General features: G+C 41.8%; 1 protein-coding gene across 1 annotated transcript in view; it reads right to left on the bottom strand.

Moving 5' to 3' along the window:
• Window positions 1-16,460, bottom strand: part of LOC121292910 (small integral membrane protein 29-like) — a 108,084-nt gene extending 91,624 nt beyond the window's left edge. Inside the window, exon 1 of the transcript XR_005946371.1 lies at window positions 16,381-16,460. The gene's annotated coding sequence lies outside the window, so the exon portion shown is untranslated. The remainder of the gene's footprint in view (window positions 1-16,380) is intronic.
• Between the last annotated feature and the right edge of the window lie 1,784 nt (window positions 16,461-18,244).

Raw genomic sequence — 18,244 nt, 5'->3', positions numbered from 1 at the left:
TCTATCAAAGTTCCAACTCACCTAAATGGAATCAGGTCTATGTGAATTAGGATGCATGGAATATTTAGTAAAATTAACATGTGGTGCATACATTTTGACTCTGTTAGCTCAAACTTGTAATACTTTCATGTGAGGATGGGAATTAAGCCATCCTTTGAATCACTGAATAAGCAATACAAAGTACATGGCATTTTCTGAATTATACAGCTAAAATAGTTAGTAAAATGCAGACCCAATCATTTTAAATGTGAACCAAATTCTGAACAAGATGTCAAACAATGCTGTATAGATCTGACTTCTGAGATAATGCAGCAGTCAGTATAGGAACTGTAAATGGCTACAAATCTGGAATACAAGGTGAATTTTTGAACGAAAGGGAATATAACTATAAAGCATTAATAAGAATGGGTTCCAGAATTATAAGATATGAGCTTTAATCTGCAATTAGAGTAATGGAACTGAAGGTAGCAGCTCACCAAAAGTGATAATAGAAAAATGCATTCTTCTACTGAAAGGAAAATTTATGCAGTTTTCCGGCATCGCTCTTGTATTCCTCCTCACAGTAAATTCAAATGCATGAGCAGATACCGAGCATCAAGTCATTTGATCAGCATGATGCAGAGTTATAATAATGTCATCAAATAGAAGGACTTATTCTTTTGCCGGTCATGTAGCACCTTCTACTGGCTATTAGGTAGTACTCCTGGAAATTCATTTTACTCAAGTATATTGAATTTTAGTGAATTAATTTTACTGATTTGTACTGAAAATCATTTTAGAAGCTTCTGTTACATTGAACAACTCTCAGACAAGATATCAATCCTAATCATGCCGTGATTCTCTCATAGCTCACTTTAAAATTTTCTTTTCAAGTAAAACTTGGCCATAAACTTACTTTTATACCTTATTGAAGTTACTTTAAATGTGCAATATCCCTGCTAGAGTTGTGCTGCTTTTTGTCAATATTTATAACTTGGAACAAGAAGGAAAAGAATATCTTTGCAAGTGCTATGAGAATTAAATTCTTAAATGTTATGCCCTTAGCTTAACCTGAGGTACAAAAGCAGAGTTATTTGGTCAATTCAAAGTACAATGCAAATAGTACTTAATGGGTAAGTTTATTTTGCTGTCAATTGTGGGGCTGGGCGATCATGATTCAGAGTCAGAAAAGAATGGCAAGCATACACTATTGGCAGGTAGAAGTAACCCAATGGAAAAAAATTCCTGAATATCTGTGCATCATTTTTCATTCCACTACATTTCTCCATTTTGCTGCTGATGCGAATATAAACACTTTCCAGTTAAGCTGCCTTTTCTGCCATATGGGAATGGGATAATGTTGATCTAACTATGAAAGGAAGTAAACAAAATTTTATATATAAAAAATATAACAAACAGGAAATAGAAACTAGAGAAGGAAATCTATCCTAAGGTTGTTATTACAAGCCATACAGGAAAAACAACAGATTTCAAGAGGGCACATGTTGTCTTAGCCCTTGTTAAGTGAGGGTACCATTAGTTGGGTTGCACAAGTAAGCCTTATTGAAAAAACATAAATGAAATACTGAAAATGCTGGAAACCTGAAACAAATGCAGAAAACAGGTTAGTCAAACTTTTGCAAAGTTGACAGTGGACATTCTTGAACTGTTCCCATGGAGGAATGGTGATATACGTCCACATTCGGATGATGAGTGACTTAGAAGAAAACTTGGAAATGACAGCGCTCCCAAGCACCTTCTATCCTTGTCCTTCTAGGTAGCAAGTGTCATGTATTTAGGAGGTACTGCTGCAAAGCCCTTACTTAGTAACTGCAGTGCATCCTAAAGACAGTACTCACTGCAGCCACAGTAAAATGGTGGATGTTTAGGATAGTGGGTAAGGAACTTATGGTTAGCAAAACCTATTAAAAGGTATTGCTTTGTCCTGGCATTGAGCTTCTTGAGTGGTGCAGCTGTACCCTTGCAAGTAAGTCAGAATATTTAATGACAATGGAGAAGTTAATGTTTTGCCTTTGGACTGTACTGCAATATAGGGAAAAGGCAGATAAGCATATTATTACAATGTGAAAAGGGGGAAGGGTTAGGTACAAACACACACACCTATCTATCATGACCCAGGTACCCATAGGTTCCTCAGGGAAGCATCCTAGGGACATCTATCTTCAGCTGTTTCATCAATGACCATTTCTGCATTGTAAGGTCAGTAGTAGAGCTGCTCAATGATGATTGACACTGTTTAACTCCATTTGCATTTCCTCAATTAATGAAGCTGATCATGTCTGCATGCAGCAAGACCTAGGCAGTGGGTGGGGGAGCATCTATGAGGTGGATCTTCCAGTTTCAGAGTCTTCGAGGAGGTCCATCTTCCAGCTTCAGGGTGTTCCTGAAGGTCCATCTTCTTTCTTCAACAGTAGGTCAGTGATGGTCAGATGCCTTTTAAAAATGGCACCCGGATATGATGGCGGGGCACAAGCCATCCGGCCTGCCCCGCTGTGCAATATGTCAGGAAACTTCCAACTGCACAATTAATGAGGCCTGGGTCACACAATACCGCGCGAATTCCAGTCGGCCTCCACAGTGGGAAACACTCCCTATCCTTGCCACGGGACTTAGTCCTTGAATGAAAAATTCCACCCTATGGGTTCGTGCACAGAGGGCTACAAAAATAAAAATGATGGTTGTTGGGACCGTGTTGGTTACAGAACATGTCTGTTAAAGAAATCTTTGTAGTCTTCTGTACGTTAACAGCAAGTCTTTATTAACTATTTGTAACTATATACATATACAGTAAAGGGTACAGGCAAGGAGCTATCTCCATGTCTAGGTCTTAACATGTCTCTGCTCAACACCACACTGACCCTAGGTCTGGATCATGTGCCTTCTTATCACTGTGTGGGTGGTACTGTACTCAGTCCCACATTAACCCTGCATGTGTCACACCCTTATACTACAATGGTGATGGAAGCCAAGAGTAAAGACTTATGCTCTTGACAAATCAGCTCTACTCAGGCACAAACTTGTGTCTTATCTTGCAGATGCATAGAGAAACTTTTCTCTAGTGATTAAATAGGTAGAGAAAAGAGTTCACAACAGAATGCATTGGATACTGATGGAAAATGGCCGAGATGTGCTACATGGCTCTTATCGTTACTCCATGTTTTTGTGTTGTTATTGTATGAAAGCAGCAGATTGCTGGATGACCATCAAGAATAATTCTCTTTTTTGTTTCTGCATTTAACAGTGGGTGTCATTTATATATGTGATTAAATGGAACAGTGTATAAGTGAAACAAAAGACAATTATATAAGCAAGCTGTACTTTTGGAAAACTTTTGTGTAATACAAAGATACTGCATGCATGAGTAATGGAAACTAAACCCACATAAGGTATTTCACTTGTGAGTCACAGAACATGATAATAACTTCCTTGGCAAAAAGTTGCCAATATGATGCAGTGTGAACATGGGTCCCTCTTTAAATGAGGGCTAACAATTTACCAGAAATTTTTAAAGTCTTATGGAATTTGGGCCACAATCCAGATGTGGGCACCAACTAAGCCCCATTTACACATGAAATGCTAGACTACTGGCAGACTCTCAGGCTGGGAACAAGGAAACACCTGGCCTGATTATCTGTCCCCCAGCCACACTACACTGTGTTCGGGGTGGCTGGAGGCTCAAGCAAGGCTCTGAGGAAATTAGGTTGTGGCCTACTTTGCGGCTGTTCAGTCGCCACTCATTTTGAGTCCTAAATATAAACAAAAAGCACTGGAAATACTCAGCAGGACTGGTAGCACCTACAGGACAGAGAAAAATAGTTAATATTTCAGGTCGATTACCTTTCATCAGATTTTGAGCCCCCTCTCACTCCCCCCTCTCTGATGCCTTACATGTATCACAATGAAAATACTTACCTTTCTAGCTTTTTATGTCACAGGATGTAGATGTCGCTTCCTAGACCAGCATTTATATTGCCCATCCCTGATTGCCCTCGAGAAAGTGGTGGTGAGCTGCCTTCTTGAACTGCTGCAGTGCATGTGGTGTACGTACACCCACAGTGCTGTTGGGGAGGGATTTCCAGGATTCTGACCCAGCAACAGTGAAGGAACGGTGATATAGTTCCAAGTCAGAATGGTGTGTGGCTTGGAGGGGAACTGCAGGTGGTGGTGTTTCCATGGGTCTGCTGCACTTGACCTTCTAGGTGCTAGAGGTTACAGGTTTGAAAAATGCTGTCGAAGGGGCCTTGGCGAGTTGCTGCAGTGCATCCTGCAAATGGTACACACTGCTGCCACTTTGCATCGGTGATGAAGGGAATGGATGTTGAAGGTGGTAGATGGGGAGCCAATCAAGTGGGCTGCTTTGGCCTAGATGGTGTCAAACTTCTAGAGTAGTTTTGGAATTTCACTCACCCAGGAAAGTGGAGAGTATTCCATCACACTCCTGACTTGCCCCTTGTAGATGGTGGACAGGCTTTGGGGAGTCAGGAGGTGAGATACTCGCTGCAGAATTCCTAGCCTCTGACCTGCTCTTGTAGCCACGTATTTATATGGTTGGTCGAGTTCAGTTTCTTATCAATGGTAACCCACCAGTAGGTTGATAGTGGGGAATTCAGTAATGCACATTTGGAGACCCGGTGCAGACATGATGGGCTGAATTGGCCTCCTTCTGTGCTGTTAAAATTCTGTTATTGGTAATGCCATTGAATGTTAAAGGGGGGATGGTTAGATTCTCTCTTGTTGGAGATGGTTATTGCCTGGCACTTGTGCAGGGAGAATGTTACTTGCCACTTATCAGCCCAAGCTTCAATATTGTCCAGGTCTTGCTGCCTATGGGCATAGACTACATCAGTACAAGGAGTCAAGAATGATGGAGGGAAGGTCGTTGATGAAGTAGCTGAAGATGGTTGGGCCTAAGACACTACCCTGAAGAACTCCTGCAGTGATGTCCTGGACTGAGATGATTGACCTCCTACAACCACAACCATCTTCCTTTGTGCCAGGTATGACTCCAACAAGCTGTCAATACAACCTGTGTTAATCAGGAATTTGACGAAAAATGTAAATTAGGATGAAGTGAGATATTTTTCCTCTCAGCTTAATGCACTCCTTGTAGTGTGTGGAGCAGAAATCAAACCTAGAATAGGTATGTAATAGTACTCTGTCTTCACTGCCACTTATTCACATGCACGTACATACATAATCTTAAGGTGATAATACATGCACTACCTAACTGCTGCTGTTTATAGGTGAACTTAATAACTATATATCTCTATATTAAACTGACTGTAAGTTAATTTTCTTGATGATAAACTATTTCATTTCAACATTGGGGGTTTTCATTAACTTTATGATTAACAGGAAAATTACATAATTACCGATCTGTCTAAGCATAAAGGAATAGGTATCAATACAGTTTATTAACACACTATGCATACACAAATTACATGCATATGCCAACATGTATCAGGTCATGTGCTGCATCAAGTGAACCTTTATTATGATATCAAGTTGAATTACAACTACATTACAGATGACAAAGGCAATAATTGCTAAATTACATATGAACATATGAATTAGGAGCAAGAGTAGGCCACTTGGCCCAGCGAGCCTGCTCCACCATTCAATAAGATCATGGTTGATCTGATGGTAACCTGAACTCCGCATTCCCACCTACACCCGATAACCTTTCACCCCTTTGCTTATCAAGAATTTATCTAGCTCTGCCTTAAACATATTCAAAGACTCTGCTTCCACTGCTTTTTGAGGAAGAGTTCCAAAGACTCTCAACCCTTGCAAAGAAAAATTTATCTTAATCTGTTGTAAATGGGTGACCCTTTACTTTTAAACAGTGACCCACAGGCCAGGATTTCCTGGTCGGCGAGCAGGAGGCAGGATCCACTCGCCGACGCGTAAAATGACGCAGGATGCCATCAGGCGGAACTCCCCGCGTCATTTTAATTTTCAGGTTGGCGGGGACTCAGCCAAATCAGCTGTGTGCCCGCCGACCTGAGAGCAGCCTACTGAGGCCATTAATGAAACAATTTAGATAATTGAAAGGGCTGCCCATCCAACCTTAAGGTTAGCGGGCAGCCGGGAGCCCTGGCGGGCTTCAGAGAAAGCACGAAACCTCATCCACTGGCAAGATGAGGTTTCATGTAGGTTTTTAAAAATTTAATAAAAGTTAAACCAAAAGTGATGGATATGTCCCAATTCATGTGACAGTGTCACATGAGGGGACATGTCAGGGAAATTTAATTGTTCTATTTTTAGCATTTTTAAATGTGGAGCTGATCTCAGAGGCAGCACTTAGCCTCAGGGAGATGGATGCGCTCTTGGTTCAGGGAATTCTCCCCCGTCTGCACATAGCACTTTCTGGCGGACGTTACATAATATGGCCGTGCACCCCCAATTGAGGGCGCCGATTGGAGGCGCACCTCCAAGCAACAGCTCCTGAACTTCACCCCCCATAGATCTAGATTCTCCCACAAGAAAGGAACATCCTTTCCACACCCACCCTGTCAAAATCCCTCAGGATCTTTTATGTTTCAATCAAGTGGCATCTTACTATTCTAAACTAAACTAAATTGCAATGGGTCAAGAATCATTTTACAATGGTATCTTACCATGAATCTAAGAGCAACATATCCCCCCCCACCCTGGGGGGGGGGGATGTGCGGGATCGGCCGCGGGCAGGCAGGTTCCCGATTGGTGCAGCCCATTGGGGGACACCACCATTTTACGTGGGCAGGCCAATTAAGGCCCGCCCAGCGTGACGTCCACCAGGAAGCACTATGCGTTCCCTGAGCCAGGAGTGTGCTCTTTCGTGCATACACACGAAACTGCACGCAGATCTCCCTGAGGCAAAGTGCTGCCTCAGGGAGATCATCTCAGACTTGAAACTTTAAATAAAGATGAGGAAAAAATTTTGCTGCCATGTCCCCTCATGTGACAGTGTCACATGAGTTGGGACATGTCCATAACTTTTATTTTAACACACTCTGAAATTTTAAAATCCCTCATGAAACCTCATCCTGCCCGTGGATGAGGTTTCATGCTTTTTCAAAAGCCCGCCAGGGCTCCTGGCCTGCCCGCCAACCCAAAGGTTGGACAGGCAGGTACACTAATGACTTCAATTACTTTTTTTTTAATGGCCTTAATAGGCCGTTGACAGGTTGGTGGGTGCACATACAACTCGGCTGCGAGCTTGGCCTAAATAGCCAAGTGGTTATGGTACTGGGCTTGTAACCCCAAGATGAAGAGTTCAAATCTCACAATGGCAAACTATGAAACAATGTAACTTCATCTGAATAGGAACAGATGGAAACGTATTTGCACTCGAAAGAGTTACAACTTGGCTGCGCTGTGCCTGATTTATCCTAATTTTGTTAATTTAGTTTGATTGTTTTAACTCAGAAAGAGTTACAACTCGGCTGCACCCCTGCTGACATGAAAATGTAAATGACGCAGAGTGGTGTCGGGAGTTCCACCCAACGTCACCCAGTGTCATTTTACACGTCCCTGCTCACCAACCAGAAAATGCAGCCTTAAAAATAACTTATATTTAAAAAACACAAATCCATAGGTAAAAAAGTGAAGTAACGAAGAAAAATGGTGATCCAAAAATTTTCAAAATTTACCTTTTTACAAACCAACTGTTCAAACCAAGGCTAGCTTCCTGATGGCTTAGCTGGCCACTTCTGAATTTGCTGATCTAAGCTGGATGGCAGGAGATAAGCTATATTGGTCTTATCCTCGTGGGCTAGTGAAAGGAAAAGAAAATCCAACCAGGCCTGTTCCTGGTGTGATTCCAGTTAGAATGTCAGCATATATGGCCACCAAGTGAGGACAGCAATATCTTTTACAGTTGAATAGCCTGTTCACATTCACTCGCTAAGCTTACACTTAAATAACGGCCACTTGAGCAACATTCTTGGGGGCAGTCAGAATCCCTGAATCCTAGTTAGTGTGCTAGGAAGAGTCAGCATTTTCAGAAGAGGAACAAGAAAATTTGAGGATAAATGGACAATTGTGTTTTATTTTCTTGTCCAAGTGTACTATTTAGCTACAGCTCCCCAAAGGCTTAGAAACTTTATCCAGTAAGTAACTGTTTGGAAATAGAGATAGTCTAAGTAAGTTATATTGGTATTTGTGTGTGTTAGGAATGAGTTTTAGCTTTAATGTTTAAGTTTAATTTGTATTTCTGTACCTCTGTGTTAAGAAAGGTCAAATGGAGGTTTAGTTTCACTTTAAAAAGGTGCTTGCATTTCTAATGAAGAGTTTTACCACTCCTAGAAAGTAAAGGTAAGCATACAAGGATAGAAGGATTGGAATGTTGCCTAGCAACTGGGGGCCAGAGAGGCAGGTCCCTCCCACAGACACATGCACAAGAGAAACAGCAGTTGTTTTGGAAGCTGCTTGAGCGCAGTTGGTTCTGAAAGTTGCTGCCAGGAGAGTCTGGAGCAAAGGGGACAGATAGCCAGTCCCAAGCTAAAGAAAAACCCCAAAATTCCATGGGAGTGGAAGAGGGGAAAGTCCAAAGATGACCTTCTAGTCAAAGGAAAGACAGGAACCTGGGAAAAGGTCCTGTTAACTGAAGTTAAGAGTAAGGTGCAAAAAGAAAGGCTCCATGCTTCAGATTTAAAGAGACAAAAGCTGCAGAAAGCAGACTTAAAGCAAGAACAGCTTGCAAGAGGCAAGAAGGTCCAAAGAGACAACTGAAGGTCTTCAACTCTTTGCAAATGGGCATGTGAAGCAGTGGTATACTGTTGATGGCTGAGTCAGAAAGACAGAGTGTGTGGAAGACAGCTTGAAAGCATGTGGTGACCCAGGGAAGAGGAACATCAGGAGAGTTCGAAACCCTGGAGGTGAACCCTTGCCGAAGGTGTCTGAGAGAAAGCATTGGATTGGGAGAAGATTCCAAAGCAAGTTCTTAGAGAGTGGAGATTGAAAACCCTTGTGTGAAGGACGGAATTCAGTGAGACTGGTTGGTTCACCATGTGACAAGCGTTTGGGGGGTGGGGGTGGGAGGGGGGAGTTGAGCAGAGATCCACAGCATCTGGTTGAAGTGGCATCTATCACTTGGTTTCAGAGTGTGGTGTGTCTGACCACAGGGTGCCATAGATTTACATGGACTGTGTACTTACTGTGTACATTAGAGTATAAGATACTATATTTCACCTCTTTTCTATTTTTCCTTAGTTCTGTTGAAGAGTCATATGGACCCGAAATGTTAACTGTGTTCCTCTCTGCAGACACTGTCAGACTTGCTGCGTTTTTCCAGGTATTTTTATTTTTGTTTTGGATTTCCAGCATCCGCAGTCTTTTGCTTTTATCAGAGTATAAGATAGCTTTTGTAACTTGTGTTGTCCTTACAAATCTGTATACATCTGTAAAGATATAGCTGTGGGTGGAGTATGTAATATAGTTCATCTTTTCTTGTTGAATAAATGTTCTATTCTTTTGTTAAAAGTTCATCAGCAGACCCCTGTGCCTCTGTCAATCTATCAAGCAGGGTTCCACTCTGAGATCAAGCTTCTCCAGGGGTAACCTCAGCTGGGATCATAACAGTAACTGTGCCTTACAAATTAATAAAATTCTGTTTTCAAACCCAGTCTGTGTTATTTGATCTAAACAAAGGCAGAACGAGGACTCCTATAATTGGGCCTTAGTACCCATAGCAAAAGAAAAGGAAAATCAATGAGGCCTTCAGATTCCAAGTCCTATCTGAAACTGTTGCTAAGATTTTCATGCATGGGTGTCTGGTGAGCGTAGGAAAGGACTCAGCTGTGATGCTCAAAATAACCTATTAATATTGGGCTATAACTTCCTCGAAGTGGCAATCAGCGTCAGATTGTCACTCTGTGCCAACTTACCTATGCCAAATTACTTACGTGCCTATTTCACCCGACCTTCCAAGTGCAGGCAGCGCAGCTGTCTCCGAAGTCCAGCATTGAAGTCCACCATCATCGAACTGAAAGAGGATATGCCCCTTTTTTATGGCACAAGTTGCCATAAAGCAGGTCAGTTTAAACATCCCTTTGAAATTGACAAACCAGGAGGAAGGTAAACGAAAAGGATTTGGGGGAATGGAGGTGTTTGAGGGTTGGGTGGGGATGGTGGAGGGAGGTTGGACATCGGTGGGGGGGCTGGGTGAGGGTTAGGGTTGGGGGGCCGGGAGTCAGATACTGGGAGGGGGTGCAGCAGGCCGGACATTAGTCGGGGTGGGGTGTTTGCACATTCGGGAGAGCTGGGGGTGTCAGGCATCAGGGGCGGTGGTGGGAGTCAAGGGTGCAAGTTCGGGGGATTCTGAAGTCAGAGGTGGGGTCGTAGGTCCCAAAGTCGGTGGTGGGGTTAGGGGTTCTGGGGCCGGGGGTTCCGAGGTCAGGATGGGGTCCGAAGTCGGGGACTAAAAGGTCATTGGGTGGTCCGAGGTGGGGGGGGGGGGGGGGGGGGGGGGGGGGGGGGGGAGAGGAATTGGAGGCTCCCATGTGGGGGAGGTCGGTGTCAGGTGTGTGGAAGCATCCCGTGGGGTTGGTCTGAGCCTTTGTAATAGTTACCCAGAAGTTAGAAGCGGTTTTAATTCTTCTAACTTTGTTTTTGAGTAACTGTTGGTATAACCCCGGCGGAACCATCCAAAGTTTGCCATTTAAATCACATTTTCAGATGGTTCCCAGCGCAATTGTCCAGAGGAAGTTAGCACTTGTGAGCAATTGCCGTGCAAACCCTTAGGTGGGAACTTGCCAGAGGGTTTCCTCAGGGCATCTTTGGGGTACCCCCAAATCCAACGCAGGGAACGCGGAAGTTACAGACCATTCAGTCAAGACCCTCAGATGAACAGCTACTTGGGGAAAATAATGGAGGCTGACCAGAGCCCATATAGCTAATCAATTACACAATGTCTTCAAAAACAAAAAGGGATAAGAGAAAACTGACAAGAAAAAAATACATTTGGCTAAGAAGGCAGATCTGCACATACATTTTCTTGACCTGAGAGCAGGCATATAACTTAATTCCAAATATAACTACTACAAATGCATAGACTCCCAAAACTATGCCTATTCCAAAGGAGCTTGCATGGCTTCCCATCCGTCTTTCTGCATTTTTTCTTAATAACTGCAAAATAGGATCTCTGGCCATGCTACACCTGCTAAAGTCTTGCAGCATGGGTGCAAGAAAAGCACTCTCTCTGGGAAAGTCACAACGGCAACTGTTATTTTTGTCTCCTGTGTTTGTTTGGCTTGATGTTATTGCTGGCTCCCGAGTTCTCATAAAGTGATTCAAGAGTTGGAAACTTCTGAGGTATGTGGAAATGAAGTACAGAAGGAGGCAAGATCATAAAGGTAGAGATTGAAAAAGGCAGACCTTAAGAAAATTCATCAACATCCAAACATTTATGCTTGATTTTGAAAAAGCACTACACTTGGAGAGTAATCCTGAGAAGAAATGAAATTACACAGCTGGATTTATATTCTTTCATGTGCTGAGATTATGTTTGCTAATGGAAACCTATATAACTAACTAGTGATTGGATATATAACTATATAACTAACCAGTGATGGATATTCAAGTTGACTTCAGTATAAATTCACCAAATAAAGGTGATCTTATGGAACATGATGTCGATGATGGAGGATGGTGTGATCAATGGTATGAAGTGCCATGGAAAATGAAAAGGAGAGATAAAGTAGTCACAGTTGCACGGGATATCAATCAAGTTTTGGTCTTGGCAATCTGAGTGTTGGGCAAGTAGGAAAGAAGGAATTCGAACAGGAGGGATGAACACAGAGCTGCAAGAGACACACATTCAAGGATCCTGAAGTGGGGAAAAGGAGGTCAGAGATTGAGCTGGGGGTTGGAAATGACAGAAAGGTCAAGGATGAGCTTTTTAAGGAGTTGCAGGCTGATTGCTGTTTGTAAAGGGAGAGTGGACAATCCCTGTGCAGAGTGAATCATTAACAAGAGCCTTGTAGCACCAAAGGTGGCAGGGTATTATGTGGCCCTACTCCACATGGATGCTACAAATTGCCTTAGAAGCATGAGAGTGAATTGGCTGCTGTAAAGGCAAGGGGAAACATGAGAGAACATTAATTCATTCACTCATCACTTAGATGAGTGTGAGATGGGGGGAATGCACAAGTGGTCAGAATTGGATGTATACAGTTCTTTAAGGATTGTAAGAGCTATAAAGATGGGAATGGGGTTGGGTATGAGGGGAACATCATGAAGGGCTTTGAACATGAAGTTAAGAATTTTAAATTTAAGTCACTGGGGGAACTGGAAGCCAATGTAGGTCAGCAAGCATGGGAGTGAAAGCTGATCTGAATTTGCTGAGAGATGGGATACAGGCAATACAGTTTTAAACAGGATGAGATTTACAGAGGAAAGAAGGATGACCAGGAGAGCACTGGAGTAGTTAAGTCTGCAGATGACAAAGACACAATGAGATTTTTGGCAGCAGGTGAGTTGAGGCATAGTTTTTATCATATGCAGTCAGGAGCTCAGGTCAGGATCAAAGGCTGCAAAACAGTGTGGTTTAATATAAGACAAGAGGCAGGTGAGCGAGGTGGAATTGGTGATTAGCATATAAACTAAGTGGTGATCAGTGCAAGACAAGGCTTGGATTTTGACTTAATGGTCAGAATTTTGTTACATTCTGTATTAAGATTCAAAATATCTCCAGAATGAACATTTTCTGAATCTTAACACAGAATATAAGAAAAGAGATTTGATCATATCATTTTTTATAAAGTTCTACAACACTGAACCGAGTCTTAAACACAGCATCTCCTCCAAAGGGTTAACTTGATTGTGTAAATTTCAAAATATACAGAAGTCGAATAGCTATCTGATGATTCTGTATGATGTGGTGCAAGCCTCAAAATATTATACAAATTAAATTACTTTGTGACAATGTTATAAATAACAAAAAGCAAAGTAGAAACATGGGCCTGAGTTTTCCCTCAGCAGGCGGGCATGATCGGCTGGCCTGGGAGCCATCGGGAAACAGACCGCCGACTGTGATCGGGCCCTGACTGCGATTTCACGCTGGCTGGCTAATTAATGGCCAATTAATTAATACGATCAACGCTGCCTGGGTGGGGGAGGCGGGAGGAGGGAGTGCGCTGAAGTCTGCGCAGAATGAAAGCTCCCTGAAGCAGAGAGCTGCCTCAGGGAGCTGAAGAATTTAAATACACAAAATAAAGATTTTAAAAACCAGGAAAAAATGCCCACACATCAAAAAGTCACCTGACCATTTACAACATGAAAATTCTGTCCAAATATTTTTTATTATTTAATGACAGAAACCTCATCCTGCCCTTGGATGAGGTTTCCTGAAAAATGTAAAGGCCAGCTGGCCAATTCGCCCACCCGCCAACCATAAGGTTGGGACAGGCAGCGAAAAATCCCAGTTAATTATGCCATTAATAGGCTTAATAGCCCTCTTAAATGTTGGCAGGAGCGCTTCCGAATTTAGAGTACGCCCACCGACCGAAATATCGCACGAGTGAGCGATGATGTCGGGATGCTCGCCCAACGTCATTGCACACTATTTTATGCTCGAGCGTGTCGGGTGCGTGCCCCCACACTGAGCAAAAAATTCTGGCCATGCAATTTGAGAAATCCAATTAACATATGTACTAAACTATTAGTGACTTATACCATATTATTTATTTCTGTACCATACAAGGAAATATTTAGCATTATATCAAAAACATGGCTTTCAGTGTACAACTTATTTTCCTGGCACTTAATTTTTGAAAAGTTATTGCCCCACTTTTCAAGCCAGACTGAAACTGACGAAGGGTAAAGAAAAATGTAAGTTCGACTTGACTGAGCAAAGATAAAAGGATTATACAAATCAAATTAGCTTATTTTGGATTTCTAAAGTCTGTCAAAAGAAATCTATATAGCGCTGCAGTTATTAATTATAGCAAGCACTAATGATCCCACAACATGTTTCAACTCAAACCGCACCTATGGCACATTAGGATTGCTCACATCATAGCTTTGTGGACTTCCTGAGAAGCGTTGTTCATTTGTGTCATGTAAGTCAGACCATTTTTTAAAATTAATGTTCCAGATTTTTATCACTTGAAACTGGACCAGGGTTCCCCGAGTTTGTTTCAATTAATCCGTAAGAAATCTTTGCCAACCTAACAATAATTTTAGAAGCACAAAGGTGTTCATTCACTTGCATGGCTGAATCCAAGTCAAAACTGCAGGAAGGAAAGGACAATGTCCAGGCTCATTAAACCACTATTTGTTATTTCCCAATGAAAAGGGGGAAATTATATATAATTTGTATCTGAAGTACAACAGCAGTTATGAATTTAGAAGTGGATCTAACTAGGGAGACAAATAAAATGTTCTCTGAACACTACAGAATTGCTTCACACCAAAAGGCAATAACAGTTGTCCATGCTTCTGATCATAATTCTCCCAAACACCCCCCAAATTTTCCCCTTCTCTCAAAGGCACTGATTCTTCCTGATGTATGGTTCAAAAAGTGTCCAACACTTTGCTGATTCTCATCCAAGTGGCCACTCTACACATAATTCTAGGTAGTGAATGTTAACATTTTCTATTTTTATTCCAGATTTCCAGCATCCGAACTATTTTGCATTTGTTTTAGTGAATGTTAGCAACCTTTTTGAAAATTGAGGGCATCACAACTACCTACATGCACGCACTTTCCAGCAGAGGTCACAAGAAAGCTATCAAAAGCAAAAATTCTTGGTTGATTTGGTTTTTTTCCTTTCCTAGCTGATGATTGCTGAAGCCAGTAGCAACCAACCCTAGCTGTTGCACCTGCTGAGGTTAGTTAATTCAGCACAGACTAGGATTTAATTTAGAACTGTATAGTCTGTATGGTACATAATCACAAGTGGGGTGACAGTCTGTAAAGTGTTACAAGATACAATGGGAAAGAGAAAATATCAAAAATGCACATGCTACTTGGATGAGAATCAGCAAAGTGTTGGACACTTTTTGAACCATACATCAGGAAGAATCAGTGCCTTAGGAGGGGAGAATTTGAGGGGTGTTGTTAGGGATAATTATGGTCAGAAGCACTAGACAGTACATTTTAAGCAATGTAGAGAACGGAAGCCCCAACTCCTCCTTTTAAAGTGGATGCATTAAGACATCATTCTGCAGAGTACAGAGAGCACACCCTTTTTAATTGCCTGTTGAAAATAACAAATTATGTGGTGTTTTATAATGGGTTGCTATTTTCTGTTTGAAGTTATTGCATCCAACGTGAGTCCAATATAAATGCACATCACTAAGCTGTTATCACAGAAGAACAGGCCAATTTATAAACCCAAAGAGGATTATATCAATAACTTCTATTCTAAATTGGAAATTTCACATTCTAAATTTCTAGGTTTGTAGAACATAATCACAAGTGGGGTGACAGTCCGTGAAGTGTCACAGGATACAAAGGGAAAGAGAAAATTAATATCAAAAATGCATATGCAAACTGAAGTTTTTTTTTACGGCTTCAGCCTTTGGGGATTTTGAGATACATAGCAAACCCTTGCAACAGAACAGGGTATCAATCTGCATGTTCACTTAACAAAAGGAGTGGAAGCAATATACTAGCTGGGTACTATTGCAACAAATGTTCAACAGATGCTTATTAGAAAGGTATAAAAACATTTACATGAACAACGAATGTTAACAAACAGTACATAACAGAACGTGAAAACATAAAACATACAATTATCAAATGAACTATCAAATTACTTCAACCGTTACTAAATTTAATACTAAAAGAAAATGTACAGCAGGGCATCATCCTTGACAACTGTCCTTGCGTGAATATCTAAAACTTACAGAACTTTTATTCCACCTATTTATAAATAGATCTCCACATTGCTACTTGTCATACTAAATCATGCAATTCAATGAGCAAACCAGTAAAATACAATTTGCAAATGTTATAAGTCGTCACTACATTCTCATACTGTACTGACCACACCAGTTTGATTGACTAGCAACCACTCAAAATTGCATGACGATGTTTTCTTTGGGGAGGTCTCCATCAGTCTAAATAAAATGAAACTTGAGTTGATCGGGGCGGGTGGGGACGGGAGCCGAAGATCAAATTACAGCAAATGTTACAGAAAATTAGGTTACAAAACTTGTCAAGCAGTATGAACTGGATGAGGTGAATTGCCCTCCATCCTGGTTACCACAGCTGTCAACAGGCATCTCAGTGAAGCATTAAAGAGAAACTTTCCGACAAAGACTTTACAAACTTCCTAAGATTCGGCAATTCCCTGCCCTTCAGGTGAAAAACTGACATCCTTCCCTCCGCGACCCCGACTCAGCGTTTCTTTACCAGTGGCTCTACCTCACAAAGGCCAACATTTTACTCACTCCAACCGCCGTCTCCCGTCACCTCAGCGCCGCCCGTTCTCCTCAGGCTCCCCTAGTGCGCATGCCCGGCCGGACATGCCGCGGGGCGCGCGCCGGCAGAGCCGTTCCCGCCGAGCTCGCGCACGTGGCTCCTGGGGCCAGGGAGAGCGAGGGTGAGGGACCAGAACGCGCGCTGCTCCCCTCCTGCAAGTGACTGTTGTAAAACATGACCATCACCAACCATTTAGCAATGCACAAGATCAGGAGCGAGTGGGGGAAAACCACTGCAGGAGTTTTTGTTGTTGGCTCCACTGCTCAATCAGGATGCAATGAGAAAAGCTTTAGTGACAGCATTCCTGCTACTAATACAGAAGATGGAGTGTTCAAATCCCCACTCATGGACTGAAGAGCCAGCTCTGAAAGGCAGGATTGATAAGTTATGCAGTGGGATGACTTACATCCTGAAGGTGCAGTTGTAGGCCCACCCAACATATTGATTTTTTTTAACCTTTTTTTGATCTTTTTTACATCATTTTGGAGTTTAATGCAATTATGCTAAAACCTTTTCCTGCAAGGATTAGATAGTGTGAAATTAAAATATTGATACAGACTTCAGTGCAAGCTTACAGATTCAGCCTGCACTGTTAGCCTAGATACATGCTGTTAATTAGTGAATTGAAAACTCTTACCTGCATGACAATAACCCAACTGGCAGGTCTACACTGGCAGAACAAAACTGGCTCATTTATCACATTTGCCCCTGGCAGCACCGTGGTAGGCGGAAGTGACCTAGAATAAATCTATTCTAATCTGACTGGTTTAATTTTTTTATAATTAAGCAGCTTCAAGGCAGACAAGGGGATGAGTCAATAACACAAACAAAACTTTATAGCCGAATGCTGACAAAGGGTGACACCGAAACTCAAGCTTTTTTGGCCTTAAAATTTCACGTGGTTTTTCCAGGTCTGGTAGCCATTTACATTGGTTTCCCAGTGTTGTGTCTTCCAATGAAGTTATGGTAATAAAAAAGGGGAACCCCACCTCCCATCCAAGGTAGAAATGCTAACATGTCAACTTATAAAGTTGCCCATTCCCATGCATACTCATTCAATATCCATAAATTAGATAGCACAACAAAATCATGGATTTAACTTGGGATCTCTCGAAACTGCATGGCTCAATTCCCCATCACACAGCATATTTACCCACTTAGGAGCCAAACACTCATTTGTTTTATACTGTATATAACACTGATCTCTTGTGATGTTGTTCTTAGGCAAGTTCAACTCAATTAGGATATTTAGTTCCTAGGTTGGCTTCTGCCCTAATAGCCACTGCTGTAAATAGATAAACGCAAGTAATTGAAATTACTTCTGAAACACTAAAGTCAATCAAAGGGTGCTTTGTGAATTCTAGGCTTCAGGCCAGTACTGCAAGCAGACATAAGATTTCTATAGTACATGATAAATTGATAATCTAAGTAGAATAAAACTTTTTATGATCTTTGTATTTAATATAATGTGTATAGAGTATTTTGTATGTAGTTAAATAAAGAAAATGTGAATCTATTTTTGTTGCAGTCTAATATTGGTTATGTCATGAGGCAAGAAGAGGGAGCATAAGGGCAGATTTCATGGTTTGGCACCAGCATCACCAACAGAAGCACTAATCAAAATAGGTGTAAAGACTAGTGCACCTGCTTCATCTCCCCCAGAAAACTGGGTGAACAATCAGATATTCCATTCAATGATCCCGTTGCTTGAAGCTAAATCATAAAATCAGCCTCAGAGTATTTAAATTGAATGGATTGGAAGTTAAACATGTGTAAAATTTAAGATGAGACAAATGTGGTGGGGAGGTTGGGGAAATTGGATTGAGTGGCGGG

Source organism: Carcharodon carcharias, chromosome 21, assembly GCF_017639515.1.
Source record: "Carcharodon carcharias isolate sCarCar2 chromosome 21, sCarCar2.pri, whole genome shotgun sequence".
NCBI classification, from domain to species: Eukaryota; Metazoa; Chordata; class Chondrichthyes; order Lamniformes; family Lamnidae; genus Carcharodon; species Carcharodon carcharias.
Note: the sequence above shows the minus strand (reverse complement) of the source record. Positions and strands in the feature narration are given on the sequence as shown.